Raw genomic sequence first — 14,824 nt, 5'->3', positions numbered from 1 at the left:
CGATTATCCAACACACTAGCAAACTGTCGGCGGATCGCAACATTTATATGGCAATAAAAATCATGGTTGTTGGTAGCATGTCTCCTTGTGTATACAGGGATTGTGCTCCTGATAATGATGCAAACTGTATGTGGACGAACTATCTCATTCCTCCCTATACAGTACAATGATTGCTCCATGTAAATGCAGCTAAACAAGCGTCGGTCAGAGCTGATGTAGGCTGCGGGGGAGGGGACAATGTGTGTTTATATGTATACCTCTGTATACGCTGCTATGAGGACATACTACATATATTGATCTTTATTTATGTTACAGATATATAAGCGGACACTGTTCTCCGTAACATGTCAATCTGCAAGATCAGGTCACAGACATTACTTTTGATTGTTCAATTTAAGCCTGTATTTGTGGAATACCCCTTTAACCCATTAGCGACCGCCAATGCGCCTTTTTACGAAGGTCACTGATGGACCTTAGACTAAGCGGTCTGGTCTATGTAGTGCATGGGTGGCCGATGCAGGCTGGAGCGGGTGCTTGGCTGTCTGATGAAACAAAACAATGGCACAATTGCTTTTTTTTACATTCCCTCCAGGAGAAATTTATATATACCCCAAAATGGTGCCATTAAAAAATATAACATACCCCAAAAAACAAGTAATCATACGGCCATGTCAATAGAAATATAAAAAGCCGTGGCTCTTAGCATACGACGGTAAAACAAAAACAAAAACGTAAAAAAATTGCTTGGTCATTGAAGCCTAAAATAGGCTGGTCATTAACGAGTTAAATGATATCGCCGCCTAAAATATTTCTGGTAATAATACCAGCTAAAATAGAATCAGTCAGAACTAAGAATCAGGAGAAAAAGTTATATTTTGTTAAGAAACCTATAATAATATTATAAATCTTTATTAGATTGTGTTACCTCTTTGCTAGTCTGCAAAAACAGCAAATTATATAAATAAAGTAATGACGATATTTACATTAGTACGTGCCTATTCCTTTAAAAGAAACTGTTCATTCATTGCAATGTACAGCCATTCTTTTCTATGCTAGGTAATAGACGCCGCAAGACTACATCTCCCAAGAGCCTTTGCGGCATGTAGGTGACGTGTCGGGGGCGGTACCATTTTAGGGAGCCGTTAGGGCCTGATTGGTACGTAGTTGGCATGCAATACACGTGGTGTGAATAGAGCCAATAGGAGGCTCGCTTGGTGATGTACCCATGTCAGCAGATGGTGAGGAGAGGCAGTGGTAGGAAGAGGGGGCTCAGACAGCAACAAAAGGAGAAGGAACTGCCAAAGATCTAGAGACGGGACAGCCAGAGCCGGGTAAGTGTTGCTGCTTGTTCTACGTCACTCTGCAGGACAGGGCAACTTCTTAGATGAACATTGCTATAGTCATTGTGTTGATCTAGGGCGCAGGGTATGGGTATCTTTCCTGTCTATGTGGCATAGCTGGCACTAGTAGTTCCTGGAGCTCCACATTTACAGATCTGCCTTTTGCTCCTCTATGTGGCATAGTTGGCACTAGTAGGTCATGAAGCTTCACATTTACTGATGCCTGTCCTCTGTATATGGCACAGATAACACTATACCAGTTATTCTGTTCTTGGGCTGGTACAACTCTCTGTGCCCATCACTTTCCACCTGCGATTTGTTCCTTCCTGATATTACACCTCCATACACTGGTTCTATGCTGTGGGTGACCCTGATACTTGCCATTGCCAAATTTTAATCACGCCTACATTGCAATTTAGTAAAACTTTCTAGTAAGCTCCTGTTTAAGAGAACCTCAATCCAGAAATCACTCTCGACTGCCCCCCACCCCCAAATCATAATTATGGGGGGGGGGGGCTACAAAGGTAAGATACGGGGTTCTGTATGCTGAGGTCCTCTGTTTGTTAGTCTTGACCCTATTGGCAGAGGATGTCTTGTGGTACACTTGGCACTGGCACGTTTGTTCTGTAGGTAAGTTTCATATCCAAATAATGGGTACCACTAATATAGGAAGAGGGGTGCTGCAAGTGTCCATGTAACAACCATGAACAGCATGACGTATGAAATCAGTCGTGCACGTCCGATATCTCAGAAATATATATCTTTATTTATTAACACGAATTCACAAACAAGCTCTTTAAGATGTTTAAAAGATGACATGGGCCCCCTGTAATTTAGAGGTACCCCTGCAAGTACACGCACAAGGAGAGGCAAAGACCACCAGGGAATCTAAAGGATCAAAAATGTTTTCTTTATATACAGGCATATAGTCCAATAGGGGAACAATATGAACAAAAGTCAATCAAACAATAACAAAGTTCTCCCCATTATACCCCTGAATGGGAGAGATTAAAGTCTGAGTGCAATTTAAAAAAAAGTGGAATAAAATGAGGTCGAAAATGTGTAGAACTACCGCAGTACCAATCCCATGTATGTCACCGCTGGCAAATGCGGCTTCCTCAGGGATAGGATATAGTATGGATGCACAGCTTATATATTTAATCACAAGCTTGCTGATCAGTGTCAGCGTCCAGAAGTTACAAATACGCAAGCACCATACGTATACATGAATATGGGTCAATTGTTAGATGGGGGACTATGTAGCACGCCCCTATACTAACAAGTGCGCAGGCGCATGACATCCGGAGCGTCACCTAGGAGACGTATGTAAACAAATAGCCACCGCATGCGCTGTTGAGATTGAACGCTGCTCTCGGTCCAAATCTGGACAAGCGTAAAGGTAAATCCTGTCAATATGAATTAATCTAAAGACTATTTACCTGCAGAGTAAAGGGGACTTTACACTGGGCAGTTATCGGGCACAGGATCGTTCATAGAATGCGTTGCTAAAAATTGCCCTGTGTAAACAGGGTAGTGAGCAGCAGAAGAACGGGCAAATGCTCATTCATCTGCTGATCGTATCGTTTTAAAAAAGTTAAATATTATCTTTGTCGGCAGCGCATCTCCTGTGTAAGCAGGGAGACGCGCTGCCGACATGATAATAATGTATGGGGATGAGCGATCAGAGTAATGACCGCTCGTCCCCATCCGTAGCTCCGCGTGACAGGAGCAAACGAGCGCCGATCAACGAGCTGTCACGTTGATCGGCACTCACTGCACTGGCCGATATTGGCCAGTGTAATAGGGCCCTTTTACACGTGCCATTATAGGGCAAATGGATGTTCGTTCCCGATCATTGTGTAACTGTGTAAACCGGGCAATGAAAAGCCGATGAACGAGTAAATGCTTGTTCGACGGCGGATCGTGTTTATGCAGCAATAAATATTGTCACTGTCAGCAGCACATCTTCCCGTGTAAATAGGGAGATGTGCTGCTGACATGATGGAAATGCATTGGGATGAGTGATTGTAGTAGCGTTCGCTCGTCCCCATATATAGTACCTTGTGAAAGGAGCAAGCAAGCACCGATCACCGAGCTGTCTCATTAATCGGCGCTCGCTTTTACAGCCAATGTTGGCCTGTGTAGAAGGGCCTTAAGATATATCGTTGGCTGGCTATTGTTACTGCATTTAAGAGAGTGCAAAACATATATTCATCACTATCTGTGGCTTTAGACCTATGCTGTCTGAATTGCGCTATGTTCTGTAGGTAGGGGCGTTGCTAAGTAGTTTTACATTGAAGCCCTTGCAGAAGAGCACCCCATAACTCCTCTTCCGCGGCTCCTGTAAGTATAACTTTCCATTCTCCTATACATGGGTACTGGTTTTTCTTTTTGTAGGTTGAATCTCATTAGGTATAAGGCAATGATCTATTTCTGATAACCTTTTAATTCTTGCTAGATGGCGATATCCGATATTTCTAGGATGAGTTGGTAAGACTGGTTATGAATGAAGCTTGGCTTTTCTTCATCTGCAGTCTTCCTGTACTCCCACGTGTTGTAATTCTTTTCAGGACATTAAGAAATCTTCACCGTTCATGTAACTCTTTGTATAATATGTTAGTATACTATTTGTATTATATGTGACCATAGTAGTAGTTATATTTATGTAGTTCGTTGTGTGTACAGTGACGGACCATAGAGGTGTATGAATTTATAGACCGTTCATAATAAAAGGCTGACGTATAGATGTTATGGGGAGGATAGCCCTTTTCTAGTCTGTTTTGGGATTTTCAGTTAGAGGTGTTACTTTTTACTCCTGGGCCCCTAGTAAAATCTCTAACAGGTCGCCCCAACTCATTATGTGCCATTTATAATACTGGTGTCTGCTTATGTGGTAGAGGGACCCTTGGCACCAGTGCCCACGTGCAACAGAGTAATCTGCTGGGATCAAGTACCTTTTGGGGTCAAAGAAAAATGAGAAACTGACGATTGACACCACTTTACATATTACAGTCCACTCTTCATTTACCGTATATTTGTGTTTATGAAAAGTGGGAATGGATAACCAAGATGAAAGAAGAATAACATAAATCTCTATTCCTCTCTGTGATCAAGTCCTGTTTGTGGTCCCGCAAGATATTGCATCCTCTATGTGAAATGAGTGTCCCACATGACTCCATCCATGGCACCTTAAATACTAAAGAGCATTGGATGCGGCCATGTGGCCCCACTCGGGTGATTGTATTAGCAGGACACGCCGTTTACGTTAAGGACGTTCTATCTCGTGGTGCTCAATAGGATGAGGAATGCCGGCAGTCTAGTTTTTCCTGAGTGCATTGGTTAGAGTCCTTGCTTGACCGATTCTCTTGAAAGAAAAACTTCAGACAAACCTGAAACTTCAGGTTTGACCGGTGTTAAGCGCAATCTCTCACTACCCCTCCTGAGTTATTTACAGGAGTCCAGGAAGTGGAGATCTTGGGCAGTTAAACTGATTTATAAAGACCAACAAGGTGGTCACCACTAAGTTCTTCCTCTACTAACAACAGTGCCCCTGCTGGTGAACAAAAAAAGGAACGTTCTTTGTCAGTCTGGTTTTTATAAATAAAGCTAAGTGAAAAGTTTGTATTGTACTCTCTGTAGGAATTACAGCAACACAAACAGCATGGCCATTCAGGTGTGCAGATCCCAATTTGGTATTAAACCCCCTTTAAGTGCCCCTGTGGTGTAAAGGTCTGGTGGTTGTCCTAATCCCTGGCTTCTTCAGCTCAATTTATACCTAGTTAAGCTTTTTAAATTCTGCTTTTCTTATCCGATTCTTACTACTTCCTCTTTCTTGATATGTTTGTTCGTATTCAAAAACATCAGGTTCTCCTCAATGTGTTTTATAAACAAGAGAAGGAGTCCATAAATATCAAATATGAAATATTGAGAAAATCGAAAATCTTTATTAGTATTGAAACATGAGAATCTAAAACAGGCCAGTTACTGGATCAAAAAATGGATGTACACGTGGTCAAAATTATGTACAAACAGTGTATGATATAGGGAAACACTTATTTATTGTATCCCAACTCAGGTATGTATGCCATATAGGTAGATGCATATCAAAACAGAAGAGAGAGAGGAGGTGAAAGGCTTTAAATGAAGGCCTAATGGACGTAACCAGTGTAATGACAAAATATAAAACCTCAGTAATGTGCTTACCCATATTCATTGGTGTAGTTGTATGACCCAGCAGATAAAGTGACGCCCCGGCGCGCGTTTCGCGTGTAGCTTTTTCAAGGGTTCATCAGGTTCTCCTCAATGTGTTGATGCTACTTGGTCTTTGGGAGGAACATGAAGACCACCAAATCTATTAGGTTGGCCACCACCTTAGTGTCTATTATAAGTAACTAGGCCATAAAAGTGTTTAACATTTTTGTGACACAATTTATAGGTCACAAGGTGTGCCTGGGAGTGTGACACCATTCTGAAACATTCTTCTGTTATATATTCATTTCAAGAAGTCCTATTTTTGTGTTATCAGTACTTAATATGTGCTTCTCCACCTAACATAAATGTATTCAAAGATGCAATCAACTTCTATACTTAAAGGGGTTGTCCAGTTTAGATAATTCCTAGTCCAATGCTGTATTTACGGAATTTTTAGTTACTATAGGGGGCGGGGTCCTCTGTTTACGATCCTCATCTCTTGTCCATCGAGGATAGCAGTTACAAAGAGTGTGTGTGTGTGTGTGTCTGTCTCTCTCTGTGTCTCTGTCCTGTCCTACAATCCACAGACCACGTATTAATATGAATAAGCACTGTGTAATGCTTCATTTTCCCTATGGTGGCGCTGCAGGGAAATTGAAAACTTACTGCCAAGTCTCCCCATAGACTGCAGTTGATCGCTGGGGATTCCAGCAAGGGGGACACATTGTGATCATCTTATTGTCAAGGGACCCTTCTAACAAGTAGGGGTGGTCCAAAGCGGAGAACCCCGTTAAAAGAGTTCTGCCAGAAGAAAATTAAAATAGGTGTTTTTCTACCTCACAGAAATCGTTGACATCAGAATCTACCAGTTTGTGCAACTTTAGGCCCTGATCACAGTTTTTTGCAGGCAGAAAATTCTGCCCGGAAAAATCTGCTCCTGTTTTTTTTTCTAAGTGGTTTTTGCACCACAGGCATTTTTGACGTATTTTTTTTTGCGTCTTTCTTCAACAGGCAAAAGAAAAAACCCCAAGCGTTTTTTGCCATAAAACGCCATGGCCGTTTGCTGCATTTTTTACGTCTCCCATTGATTTTCAATGGAGTTTTTGAGGTGGAAAACGGCCAAAGATAGGGAATTCTGCTGGTGGGGAAAAAAAACTCCTCTATCTCCCATTGAAATCAATAGGAGGAAATTTCGGCCGTGTTTTTGCTGCGGTATTTGCCACGATTTCCATGGCAAAAAACGCATTAAAAAACTGTGTGAACAGTGCCTTAGGCTTGTAGCCTGTAACTTCAATCAATCGCATGTCAACATAGAGCAACATTAAAAAATGCTTGTTTAAGTGTACACCAAACTGCCTTTTAAATTTTTATTTCAGGTAGTATTGGGGGGAGCAACTTGCAATGCAATCTTCATAGTCCTTGAACTTTAGACCATAATGCTTTTGGGGTCTCCATTCCCTCCCCCTGTTTGTATGAAAAAAAAGTCCGCTACTGATAGTCAATTTCTCAGCTGTAACCTAGCAGTGGTTGTACAGGATTAGAAAAGATACATTTTTTTTTTCTCCCCCAAAAAACATGCTACATCTGTCCATGGGCTAAGGACGGGTATGGCACTTCAGCTCCAGTCACTTGAATGGGATGAACTCCAATACCAGACTCAGCCCATGGACGTATGTGGTGCTGTTTCTGCTAAACAAAACAAACGATCCTGAGACTGGCTGGTTTCAGTTCTAGCCACTGGTGAATTATGGCTAGTATTGGGCCACTACTTGCTCTTCACTTGCAGCCGGGAATAAAACCTGCGTGCTCTGGCCCGACCCTTCGATCAGCATTTTATGACCTGTCCGATCAATGTCTACAGGATTTTGTCTGTCCTCTTCTGTCACCTGAATGGACATAAATACATACTAGAATTGGGCAATTACCTTCAGTATGATGTACATATCTACATCCTGTACTTGGTCAACAGGCTTGAGCTGTGCAGCCACAAAAGGTAGTCAGGAAGGAACATCTTTTAGCCACCTATTATCCTAGTAGCATGGCTGACATAAACTTCTGTTAAAGGAGTAGTCCATATGGGCAATTACTTTCTGCTAGAAGAGACCCCTTACGTCAAGCTAATCACAGAGTATACAGCTTCTAGGACCTCCCCGTGATGAGCTGTCATTTGTGTGGGAGCTCCGCAGCAGCACCACTGCAGTGGACATGAGGCATTATATGGCTCCAATTGAGGTCATCGGGCTGACTGTGACATGTATGGAGTTGCTGGGTCCCCCAGAGCCATAGGTGCTCTTGATGAGTGTCCTGGATAGAGACTCTCCTATATTAACCCAGAATTCCCTAATCGAGTTTGAGTTTTTCTAAACCTGACCAATATATATATTTTTTGGCGTGTGTGTGTGTATATGTATGTGTGTGTGTATATATATATATATATATATATATATATATAATTTTTTTATTTAAATGTGTGTTTGGTGTAAGTTTGTCTTTTTTTTTTTTTTCATCTTTATTAAAAATTTGTTTTACTTTGAGATACAGCTGCTTTATATCCTGTATATAGAGCAGCTGTATCTAGCGCTGAAACACGCAGGATCGAGCTGTTACCCATCACGTCTAAGTTATGAACTTAGATGTGATCGATAACAGGTGGATCCTGCGTGTCAGAAACACAACAGAGGACCCGCTGATAACTGAACCTGTCAGTGCCGCTGACCTGACGGATACAGGTTTCAGCGCAAGATGCAACTGCTCTGTATACAGGATACAAAGCAGCTGTATCTTAAAAAGTAAAAATTATTTTTAATAAAAAGAAACTACAAAGTTTGTAATTTCTTTTTATTAATAATTTTTACTTTTTAATAATGTATGTTCATAACCTTTTCTGTATTCCTGTCCAACGGCTCGTCTGTGATCTCCAGCTTCCATGATGGCTTCTAGACACTTGTCCTGCAAACATGGGCACAGATTTCCAGCCTGTATCGTGGGTGTTTCTGCTCAGCTGTGGACCAAATTAATGTCTGACGGTAGACTCTGTGCGCGTCACGTGTTTGGCCTATGTTTAACGTATATGCCGGGAAAAGCTCCAACGTATGCGTTACACATAGGCTGTGATAGACGCCTTAACATATACAAATATACTTCACCACTCAGGCAATCTCTGCATGTGAGACACCGCTTCGTTCGTATACACATGAGAAGAGTTAAAATTTGACTCATCGTAGGAGTAAATGCAGCAGGTGGAAACACTAGTTGTGAGCTGCCTCCGCAAGGTGTTCTCCTCCCACCAACCACGCATCGCAGTGAGGTGGAGTAACCCTATTCCAGGCCAATAATATGCAATAGTACAGTATTGCAAAAAAAAGAGGTAATTTATCATACTCGCGACAAGTATTCTAAAAATTTACAGTAAGGCTTCGTTCACATCTGTGTCGGGGTTCCATTCCTTCGGAACGGAGCCCTGTCTGACACAAACAGAAACCGTTTTCATCACCATTGATTTGAATGGTGACAGATCTGGTGCCGCCTCAAAGAAGTGCATGTCACTTCTTGGGACGTAATTGGAGCCGTTTTTCATTGACTCCATTGAAAAAACGCTCCAATTACATCCGTAATGGACGCCGCGAAAAACGCGTGCACTTGCAAAAACGTCTGAAATTCAGGAGCTGTTTTCGCCTGAAAACGGCTCCGTAATTTCAGACGTATATTACGTTTGCGTGTGAACATACCCTAAATGAAAAGGAATAAATACTCTCGGATAGTTACGTTTATGGGGGTGGGCTTTTTTTGGGATCAGACTTTTAGCCACAAACATGACTTCTTTTTTATTTTTTTTACATAATGTTTCAATTTAAAGAAAATTGCATGAAGGCGCCCATGAGTGTATAGTGCTTGTTGGATTAATTTACGATGTATAGGGTGTCTAATTTCATAAAATATATGGGCATGGGGGTATATGGTTTTTATTTCATCATTCTGGTTTTATGTGTGTGTGTCAGAAGTTTGAAAATGTTTTGATGCAGTGAAAGGGTTAATCATGGATCAGGGTGACACTACTAGAAGCTTATAAAATTCAGAGACTTTTTGGCAACTGTCCAATCGGTTTTATTGACTCATTGTACAGGACACAATATTTTCAACTTTTCCTTGGAGACCTGGGCATTGAGGATTTTTCTTTTAATTTTTTTTATGTGGCTTTATTTTGGGAAGGGAGGATGATGCCTACTACACAATATAGCAAATATTGGGGTAGATTTACTAAGCAACATGCGTCCAAATAATTTACATGGTTTTGAACCCCCCCCCCCTACTTCTTTTATTTTTCACCTACTTCTGCAATTTAAAAAGTGTATAGAAAAATGGGAGTGGCCAAAATGAAGTCCTAAAATGGACCAAATGTATTATTTGTGGCACTTTTCTGGCCCTAATCATTGGTGTACATGTTTGAGGTGGCATTATGGGGGCAAGTGTCATTAAATGCCTAGCAATTTGCGACAAATCTATTAGGATGTCTTGATTAATTTTGGTACCATTGTGAATGCAGCTCTGAAGTATAATATAGGCTGTAATTCTGGATCCGTGTAAGATCGGTAATACAATAGCAGTTACTCAACTCGCTTAATGTAGATTCAAAGTATTTTTTTGTGTAGATGATATAAAGGTCAACATACTCTTTCTTGAGCATAATGGGGGGGGGGGATTACTGTGCCATTCAATCCTAATGGGGTACACTGGTTGTACAATCACATTGCGTTGTATATTGCTGACTGTAGCTGCAGCTAACAGTGGGTTGTACCAAATTCTAGTCAATAAATTCCAGACACGATTGTTTGTGCCCGCACTATTGACGTCAGTTTTGACCTCCCTGATCCTGTCAATCTTGTCTCCCATCAGTGATTCAGCGGGTACAGAAAGGTTTCCTGTGTCACTTTTGATGTCTCACTCCTGTCTTCACTTGATCTTGGGTAAATCACCCGTAGCCTTGCCATGCTCCCCACCTATCATAGACCGGATTGTCATCAATAATTGTGGGTGGGAGGGAGGGGTGTGACTGTTTTTGCTAGACCTGGTGTAAAGACGATGATTTAACCTCTGCAGTTCCTGTTTTAGACGTTAAAATGACATAAACATAAGATATTGCAGCAATAAATAAATGTAATGATTTGGGGGGTATTAATAAATTACTGTGTAATTTATGAAGTTTTATTTTTTGCGGCATGTATATAAAAAAAAAAAAGTGAGGTTTGTGTTTTTATACTGTTCACTCTTCACCTGTTAAGTTAATTCTTCAGGTTATTCTGGTCGTGTTGATTTTTCTATTTGTTTTTTATCTTTTCATGTCATGTATATTTTATGCTAAACATTTTTTGTAGACATTTCGTTGTTGTCGTTGTTTTTTATTTTTTTTATCTGATTAAGGTATAAGTTTATAACAACTTTTATTTTATACACCGAATGTATTCGCATACACATAGTGTGCCCTAACAGCCGTCATAATGAACAGAAAGTCCTGGGGTCTTTTCTAGGCCCCCAGGGCTGACTGTAGAGCGTTGCCCCCTAGTCTCAGATCGCATCACTGCGATCAAAGAGGAGAGTCCGCTTTGATTGTCATTTCCTCCGCTTCCAGCTGTATGCAACAGGCTTCTATAAGTACAGGCGCTACTAGTAACCGCTGCTGCTTAGAGAATGAGCGCTCATAAGACTTTTCTACCTCGACACCAAACAATGTCGCTGTAGACGTCAGACCTGTACTGCCTGTCGTCAAAAGACAGTGGGCCGTGTGGAAGGGGTTAAGGGAACACTCCGGGCAAAACATAACAACATATAGACTTTGATTTGCTTATTACAAGCGCTGAGCCTGAGGGGGTGCTTCATAACGCACTGTGCTCAGCAGTTTCCATCACTGCTATAGACTTTTAATAGAGCGGCAGGTCGCCTGCCCGACTCCTCTCCACATTCAACTCCTCCTGGCAAGAGGTCTTGCTGCTGGGAGGAACAGGCGACATGGGACATCTGGTTTCGCAATCGGTGGGGGTCCCAGCAGTCAACTGATCTATCCAGTGGATAGGTGATAACTTGTTACAGCCAGAATACCCCCAGTTTCTGCACTGTCTGTAATTGTTCAATGTCCGGGTATGGGGGGGGGTGTAGTCTCTGTAATCTTTCTCCACTCATTGAAGTTTTTTTTTCATAGAACAATGGTGTATGCAAAGATAATGGCTTTTAAATGACAGCGACGCTGGCTCTTCTGCTGCAGGTCACTGACTGGACAGTCACTGTATTTACTTTAGCTCTGTTGTATAGAAAGGAAAAGTCATTCGGTTAGAAATTACTGATCTTTTACTCAAACCAAATATTCTAGCTGACCCCGCAAACAATGATGAGTTTAATATTAACCAGGAAAATGAATTCATCTGTAGCTGTCAATAGACTCGACTTTTTTTTTATTTTTCAGCATACTGTATACATTCTATGTATACATTTTCTGACTTTTAGCTGGGCATTTACAATGACTTTTTTTAAGCATAGAGTAATAGAAAGGTTATATGTAATTGCTGCAAAATATCCCTGACTATGGAAACCGACATGAAATAAGGGTGAGAGGGACCACGTTATAAGGCATCTACATGGAAGTTGTATGCAAAGTAGTCCCATCCTTGGGGTCAGTTCACACTGAGTTTTTTTTGACGTGGAAACCACGTTGGAAAACGTGCCAAAAAGCATCCGAAAATGCCTCCCATTGTTTTCAATGGGAGACGGAGGCGTTTTTTTCCCCTCGCGAGCGGAAATAACGGCTCGTGGGAAAAAGAAGCCACATGCCCTATCTTCGGGCGTTTACGTCTCTGAGCTCCCATTGACATCAGTGGGAGGCAGAGCAAGCATATTTCGCAGCGTTTTTTGCCCGCGGCGCTCAATGGCCGGAGGCGAAAAACAACGCAAAATTCAGCGTGCAGGCAGAGCAAAATCTGCCTCAAAATTCCAAACTGAATTCTGCCTGCAAAAAACTGTGTGTGAACCCAGCCTTAAAATTTTTTTTTTTGCTGCTGGGGCGTTCACTTAATTGCTCATATCGGATGCAAATCCTATTAATTTCTCGGCTGGGATCATAATGTTTTCCAGACTGCTGACTGTATCGTGAAGTCACTGTTACTACAGACTGATTTACTGCCCAAGAACAAGCCGGCTCTGTTCAGTTCTGAAGCTGCCACAAATTTAATCCACTGAGTTGCAAGTATTTATTGTGGGGAGGGGGAGAGAAGGTTTTAAATGTATACACTTCAGTATATGTTACCGTAGGATGTTGTGCTTTATAACTATGGATATCTTAAAGGAACGCTATCTGCAAAACATGATGCCTAGTGCAGGGCCTGAGGGGCGGTGGACGACAGGGATTCAAACAACACTATAAGGCCTTATTCACATGGACGTGTCCGTTTTGCAAAAGGTCCGTGTGGCATACGGTGCGTGGCTGCGTGATTTTCGCGCAGCCGGCATCATTATGACACTATTTTTATGTTTATAAACAAAAGCAGGATGTGCTTTTCTGTTTTCATTAATTTTATTTTGCTACTGTAGCGCGCATCACGCGCGGCACCCGGAAGAGCTTCCGTGTGCCTTGTGTGATTTGCACGCACCCATTGCCTTCAGTGGGTGCGTGCTGCGCGAAACACGGGCAAATATAGGACATGTCGTGAGTTTCACGCAGCGCACATACGCTGCGTGAAAATCACTGAGTCTGAACGGCCCCATTCACTAACATAGGTCCGTGCGACGCGCGTGAAAATCACACGTGTATCACGGACATAGAACACGTTCGTGTGAATAAGGCCTTAAGAGAATACCTGAGTTGTGCAGGGACATTAAAGGGGTATACCCAACTCCATTCATTTCTATGGAGTTATGGAAACCACTGATCCGGCTTGCTATTTGGCAATGCATGTGGCTGCTATTACAGACCTTTTTATTTATATATATATATATATATATATATATATATATATGTGTGTGTGTGTGCAAAATTATAAACACAAACAGAAAAAATGGGACATAAATATCAAAACCACAAAAAAAAGGCCATACTCACTAGGTAGGTGGGTGGGTGAAAACCCGTTCCCATCAGGACGCAGACGGGTCAAAGAATGCTGCAGAAGGTGTGTGCATTAAATAGTGATAGCCCCTCCCACTAGTCTTGAGGGGAGTGGCGGACTAAGTGCTCAAAGGTGTGTGATAAATGTGTGTCAGTGTAGTGCTAGGGTGTGAATGGATGGTAAAAAATAAATATGTATGTATGAAAGTGTCAGAACTGTGTAATAATGTAATAAAAATAAATAAATAAATGTGATGAATAGGGGTCAGTGCTGTGAATAGTACATGGGGTGTCAGTACTATGTGTAATACGTGGAGGGATAATGTGCTGGTCGTCAGGCATGGCGTATCTTGCCGAATAACAGCCTATTTGTAACGCCGCTAGTGTTAGCTAAAGCGGGCTGCTCTGCATTCCAAACCAAACGCCAGCACATCATGCCCTCCCAGCATATAAGACCCGGCTGCGTCCTGAAAAAAAGTGTAGTATACGTAGTAAGAAATATCCATGAAACATGGGGTATTAGTTGTTATTTTGGCCAGAATACGCAAAGCTCGCAACCCAACGTCAAGGGTCCCCAGTGCCTTGCGAGTCCCTAACCAGAACTTTTCGTTCCTAATTTAAAAACACAAACAGAAAAAATGGGACATAAATATCAAAACCACAAAAAAAAGGCCATACTCACTAGGTAGGTGGGTGGGTGAAAACCCGTTCCCATCAGGACGCAGACGGGTCAAAGAATGCTGCAGAAGGTGTGTGCATTAAATAGTGATAGCCCCTCCCACTAGTCTTGAGGGGAGTGGCGGACTAAGTGCTCAAAGGTGTGTGATAAATGTGTGTCAGTGTAGTGCTAGGGTGTGAATGGATGGTAAAAAATAAATATGTATGTATGAAAGTGTCAGAACTGTGTAATGTAATAAAAATAAATAAATGTGATGAATAGGGGTCAGTGCTGTGAATAGTACATGGGGTGTCAGTACTATGTGTAATACGTGGAGGGATAATGTGCTGGTCGTCAGGCATGGCGTATCTTGCCGAATAACAGCCTATTTGTAACGCCGCTAGTGTTAGCTAAAGCGGGCTGCTCTGCATTCCAAACCAAACGCCAGCACATCATGCCCTCCCAGCATATAAGACCCGGCTGCGTCCTGAAAAAAAGTGTAGTATACGTAGTAAGAAATATCCATGAAACATGGGGTATTAGTTGTTA

At 41.9% G+C, this 14,824-nt stretch overlaps 1 protein-coding gene across 3 annotated transcripts in view; it reads left to right on the top strand.

The window, feature by feature from the left end:
• Positions 1-14,824, top strand: part of ACLY (ATP citrate lyase) — an 86,914-nt gene that overhangs the window by 29,110 nt on the left and 42,980 nt on the right. For 2 of the 3 annotated variants that reach the window (XM_075846084.1, XM_075846082.1), the window contains exon 1: positions 1,160-1,331. The exons of the other annotated variant lie outside the window; for it this stretch is intronic. The gene's annotated coding sequence lies outside the window, so the exon portion shown is untranslated. Of the gene's footprint in view, positions 1-1,159; positions 1,332-14,824 lie in introns of those variants that run through there. 3 annotated transcript variants of the gene reach the window in all.

This window comes from Rhinoderma darwinii, chromosome 13 (genome assembly GCF_050947455.1).
Source record: "Rhinoderma darwinii isolate aRhiDar2 chromosome 13, aRhiDar2.hap1, whole genome shotgun sequence".
In the NCBI taxonomy this organism is placed as follows: domain Eukaryota; kingdom Metazoa; phylum Chordata; class Amphibia; order Anura; family Rhinodermatidae; genus Rhinoderma; species Rhinoderma darwinii.
Note: the sequence above shows the minus strand (reverse complement) of the source record. Positions and strands in the feature narration are given on the sequence as shown.